The sequence below is a fragment of the Petaurus breviceps genome, unplaced genomic scaffold (genome assembly GCF_028583685.1).
Source record: "Petaurus breviceps papuanus isolate PSGF00001 unplaced genomic scaffold, PetGlider_PUasm1.0 90779, whole genome shotgun sequence".
Taxonomy (NCBI): Eukaryota; Metazoa; Chordata; class Mammalia; order Diprotodontia; family Petauridae; genus Petaurus; species Petaurus breviceps.
This window is the reverse complement of record NW_027187344.1, coordinates 3,506,852-3,512,597: the sequence shown is the minus strand read 5'-3', so window position 1 is coordinate 3,512,597 and position 5,746 is coordinate 3,506,852. Positions and strand designations below refer to the sequence as shown.

General features: G+C 39.6%; 1 protein-coding gene across 2 annotated transcripts in view; it reads right to left on the bottom strand.

Annotated features, from left to right (window-relative positions):
- Positions 1–479, bottom strand: part of BRD3 (bromodomain containing 3) — a 54,067-nt gene extending 53,588 nt beyond the window's left edge. Inside the window, exon 1 of one of the 2 annotated variants that reach the window (XM_069069237.1) lies at positions 178–479. The gene's annotated coding sequence lies outside the window, so the exon portion shown is untranslated. The remainder of the gene's footprint in view (positions 1–177) is intronic. The other variant, XM_069069232.1, reaches the window with a different exon arrangement.
- Between the last annotated feature and the right edge of the window lie 5,267 nt (positions 480–5,746).

The window sequence follows — 5,746 nt, the reverse complement described above, 5'->3', positions numbered from 1 at the left end:
CCCCAAAAAAGAAAAAAAGAAATACTTTTTTTTTTTAACCAAACCTGTAAGTGGAATTGAAACTCCTTCATCGACACACACTCACTTTCTTTTGCCCCTACCCCGGCCCGCCCCCCCCCCCCCTCTTGGATTTGGAGTCGAATCTACAAACTGGAAACCACATACCCAGAGACTCACATTTTTTTGCCCCTAAGTCGCCGAGACAACACGCCCCCTGAGCTCTGGCCAGCTGCGGTGAGCTGGCTGGGAAAGTTGGCGTTGTTTGTGAATTTCCTGCCACCACGGTGAGGACTGAGAGGAAGCGCTAGAGGAAAGAGAACCGGATGACTAGGGTAAGCTCCTGAAACCAAGCCGATCCCCCAGGAAAGGAGCCAGTAACAATTGCCCTGCAGGTGAAGCCGATATAACCCTTGAACTTCAACATAAAACAGCTGGGTGAATCATTTGGGGATGCACATACCTGTAGAGGCCGCCAGTGTTTATAAACAAACATGTGTTAATTAACATATTAATTTGGTAATCGCGTAGGAGAGAAGAGGCTTCCCGTACCAAAGAATCCACCATTCATCTGTAATTCCTCCTACCCCTTGAATAAAATGAAATGTATCTTGCTCCATCCTCCATCCTTGGCAGTGGGGGGATGGGAAGTTGAGTTAACACTAGATAATGTTTAACTGAGGATGCACTTTATCTGTCTAATGAAGGGGTTGACCTGAATGGTCTCTTAACATCTCCTCCAGCTCTGACGGTGTATGTTCTAACATTCCATATTCCAGATCTGATATTCTGTGTTCTAATTTTCCATGTTCTAAAGCCCTTTTCAGTTCTAATAATCTAGAATTCTATATTATCTCTGATTTTAAGAGGTAGCCCTACCTAAAATGGATCTTTCCATATAAACTTATATTAGTCAAGATTCAGTGCCCTGGTTTGGATGATGACCGAGGAGGAAGGTTTGTCCACCTTTTTATGCATAGGGAAATTTCATACTGGAAAAGAACTGGAAGTCAGGTATCCCTGCTCTGCCATAAAGCAGCAGTATGACCACCAAATACCCCTGGACCTCAGTTTCTTCCACTAGAGCAGGTGTAGGGAACCTGTGACCTAAAGGCCACATGTGACCTTCTTGGTCCTTAAGTGTGGCCCTTTGATCGAATCCAAACTGTTTGAATTCAGTCAAGGGGCTGCACTTGAGGACCTAAAGGGTCACATGTGGTCTTTAGGTCATAGTTCTTCTCCTATACTTTTGCTTTAGAGAATGAGAAGGTTGGATTAGAAAGTCTCTAAGGTCCTTTCCAGCTATAATATTCTTTTTTTTTAACCATCCTGTCAGTAACCACTAGTCTTCAAAAGTCCCTTGAAAATAAAAAGCATCTCATATGATTAACCCATAAAGGTCTTTCTGAAGATGTGTATAAAGCTGGATTTTAGAATCGTAAGCTTAGAATTATATGGGACTTTAGAGATCCATCTCATCCCAATACCTTTATTTTGTGGATAAGGAAATTGAATTCCATTGAGATGAAATAATGCATATTGTTCCACAGGTAGGAAGAGGACACTAGAGCTAGAATTTGAACCCAGGTCCACTAAATTGTATATCCAGCACTCTGTCCACGTCATGATCCTTTTCCTGACTACCTTTGCCTAACTTTACAGCAAAATGATTTAGAGTCAATCAGTTATTAGCAATATAGCTAGTCCACACTGCTGACAAGTCATTTGCCATTGTAAAACTCATTCTTTCCTTGAAATCCAGGCACTGCTGCATGGTCAATAGATCCTGAACTCAAGCAGTATTTCCCATAGAGGTTACTACCATATAATACACAAAACATGGCACTTTTTAATAAGCTATCTGAGGATAACTACAGCTTTCAAAGTCAAAATTGATAACAGGCAAGGTGGGCATCTAACAAAGATACAGTGTGCAAAGGAGCAAAATAAAAGCAAAATGCTCTTAAATTTGACTTTTAATGTACATTTTTTCAATTAAAAAAAACTGGTCTCCCTGATAGGCATTTTGAGAATTCATTTCATGTGATACAATGAAAGCTAATACAAACAGCAACACAGAGAGATGTAGTTCTCAAACCTTGCCTAGAACCTGCAAGTGCCTTGTCTCAGCTCTGATGACCTCTGTCCTGTACAGAAACTATACCAATCCACAAGAAGAGGGAGCTTTAAAATAAGAAACACGAATCTTCTCTTGCAACCTTCCTATTCTATTCACTCCAAAAGTGCCCAACTGACCATCATTCTTAAGGATAGATCTCAGGTCTAATCTTTCAATTCTTCATGCCGGGAAGAGTCTCTGAAGAAGCACATCTGTATAAGTAATGCGATAGAACATTTTTTTTCAGCCAATATTTCTTGATTTCTCTTTGAAAAGTCCCGGAAGATTAAAAAAAAAGAGAGCTGTCCTAATCATCATCCACAGATGTCATTGGGATGCACTGGAAAAATGGAGAGAGCCCAGAAGTTGGAATCAGATCTAGATTTCACATTCCAGGTGCAGTCATCTATTCTCTCAATGAACTTGGGAAGGTGGTGTGGTTAACAGTGTATATAGCACTGACTTTGGAGTGAGAGAATCTGGGTTCACCATGGATTACTGATTTCTCTGGGCTTCAGTTTCTTCATTTATAAAATGTGGGTATCAGAGTCAAAGGCCTCTCAGGTCCCTTCCATCTTCAGATCTATGACCCTAAGATGATGACCCCACTTTTCTGAGTCTGTTTCCTCATATATAATGAGAGAATTGGACTAGATGATTTTTCAGGTCCCTTTCAGCTCAGAGGCAAGATTCTATCATGTACGTGACATGCCACTGCTTCTTAGCAGCTCAGATCATAAGATACTTGAAGGCAGGACCAAGGTTCTTTCATTTCCTTCTTACCCTCTAATACAGTACTCTACACATAGTAACCAATCTGTAAATGCTTCTTAAAGTCAACTGAAAATATCTCCAGTTATCCCTCTGAATTCAAGCTGGCAATCACAGCCATCCAAACTTTCCACCAATCACTAGCCAACCTGCCCCTTAGTTGATCACCCTCTTTTGTCTTTCATGATCTCATCATGCATATTCTGCTCCAATAAGGAAAATCTCCTTACTATCACACACATAACTACTGCTACATCCCACTTCCATCTTCAGTCTAGAGTCTCTAAACTCTAGACACATCTTCCATTTCTCTATCATATTGTGTTCAATCCCTATCTCCAAAACTCAGTTTAGGACTTGCCTCCATGAAAACTTCCTTGACTCTAATCACCTCCAATCATTCCTGTGTATTATCCCATATATTGGTTAACCTAAAAAAGCTTGGGAGACGAAGATCTGGTCAAATAAATTCAGAGAGAAGGAGTAGAGGATGGAGGAAAGAGAAAGAAGGAAAGGAACCACAAAATAAAATGCATGTCATATTTTAAATTTCTCCTCTGCCTAATGTTCCTTACTCAAACTGCAAGTGGTCCGTGGTGTTCTTGGAGCTTGGATGGTTTTAAAAGATAAAGGTATCAGATCTTTCTTTCCCATGCCTTTGATGAAGAGACCATTTCCTATTTTATCTTCCTAAACTATAATCCCTATCTTCCTTTTCCCACTCTGTCTCCCAAAGAAACATCAAAAATTGGATTCTGGAGAATTTACTACTTAAATATTCTTCCAGATTCAAAATCACAAAAAAAAGAAAGAGAAGAAAAAAACAGAGAAACCCTGTTTTGGAGGCTTGTAACTGCCCATCTTCCTCCTAAACAATTGGCCCTCTCCACCCTCTTACTGACAAGCCTGGACTTCCTGAAACAGATGAGCTCCATAAAGCAGAGGGCAGCTTTATTCCACCTTAGCAGGAAGTCACTTCTGAAAAGAGAAAGCATGAAGTAGTCTGTGTATGAAGGAACCATAGATTTTTACAAAGTCCAATTAGAAACACTAATTTGGATTTTGTTGTAGTCTAGGGATGAAATTTACTTACCAATCAAAAAGAAGGCCCCCTTTAGCTAATTAATAAAGTGCTAGGGGGCTTGTTTAACCTATGACTAAATTGTTGAAACCCTTTTAGGTGGAATCGTATATAATCTAACTCATGCTAGATATTTTGACTTAGCTTCCCTATTTATTGTATTCGCATAACGTACTTAATGGAAATAAACTGTGGCCCAAAGAAAATGGCCTGGCAACCCAAGTTGAGCTGGGATGTTGTCTTTTGGGGAAGGGCATACTACTTCCTTCCTAGCAGGACTAGAAGGAGCACCAGGTAGGGCTGGGCTATATAAGTCACTGGAGCCCATGTCCCTCAGTTTCATGGAAGGAAAACTGAACTGGAGAAGAGATAAAAACCCCAAAACAAGTAGGTGTGTCATTCTGTGTAAGTAATACAAAGGTCCATCAAGTAGTTGACCTTCAATAAAGGCCAAAACAGAGGCCTTCAAACAAAGCCTGGATGACTATTTCTGAGGAATATTGTACTGGTCTTTCTTTTTCAAATATGGGTTGGACCAGGTGGTCCCTGGCAGTCCTATTCGACTCAGAAATTCTAGAATTCTATGCCACTCCTCCTAGAGGAATGCAGAAAGAGTTCTTTGAGACAGAAATACTATCCCATTAAGTTGGTAAAGTTGAGAAAAGAATAATGACAAATGTTGGAGGGGCTGCAGTAAAACAGGCACATTAAGAATGCACTGTTGGTAGAGATGTGAATTGGTCTGGTCATTCTGGAAAGTATTTGGAACCACTGCCAAAAAGTTAATAAACTGTATACCCTTTTTACCTATCAGTAGAACTATTAGACCTATACCCCAAAGAGATTAAAGAGAGAGAAGAAAAGGGTTCATCTGTACAAAAATATTTATAACAACTCTTTTTATAGCTGGAAACAAAGAATTGGAAGCTAGAGGAATGCCTATCAGTTGGGTAATGGCTTAAAAAGTTATGATATTTGAATACTGTTAGAATGGAATACTATTATGCCATAATAAATGATGAAAAGTACAGTTTCAGAAAAAACCTGAGAAGACATGTAGAAGGGATGTAGAAACAGAAAAGCAATCTATATAAGAACAGCATTATAAAAGCAAAGAACTTAGAAAGACTTAAGAACTGATCTGCAATAAATAACCATCATTCCAAGAGGACTGAAGAAGTACGCTGCCCAGCTCCTGACAGGGATGTCAGGTGATGGACTCAACATGCAAAATGAGACATACATTTTTAGACATAGCTAGTGGGATTTTGTTTTGCTTGGCTGTGCACATATGTTTCAAGTGTTTTTTTTCTTTTTTTTCCATTGGGGGAGAAGGTGGGAGGAAGAGGAAAATAAATGGTAATTAATTTTAAAAGTAAAATAATTTTTTAAAAAATTAGCACCACTCTATTCTCTATGATATTTTGTATAAGGAGAGTAGAGAATCAGTTGAGAGAGATGCCTAGAGGACACTGGAGAATCTAATGCCACTTGAGCTGCCACAGAAGACAATATAGGAATGAGATCAGCAACAAATGTCAGTGGAGATTGGCACAAAAGATCTGCTATATGAAGGATTGTAATTGGCCTGGAAAAAAAAATACCATCCTACGATCTTTAGAACCTTGTGGGGGAAGGGAGTGTTCTATAAGTTATCTGTGGATTTTTTCCTCTCTTCCTTTGAACCAGTGGGATTATCGTCCTTCCAGTTGGGAAACTAATGTCAAATGTCAGTCTTCAGGGATATCCAGTGAAGAGACATCCTCAGGTGGAAACTA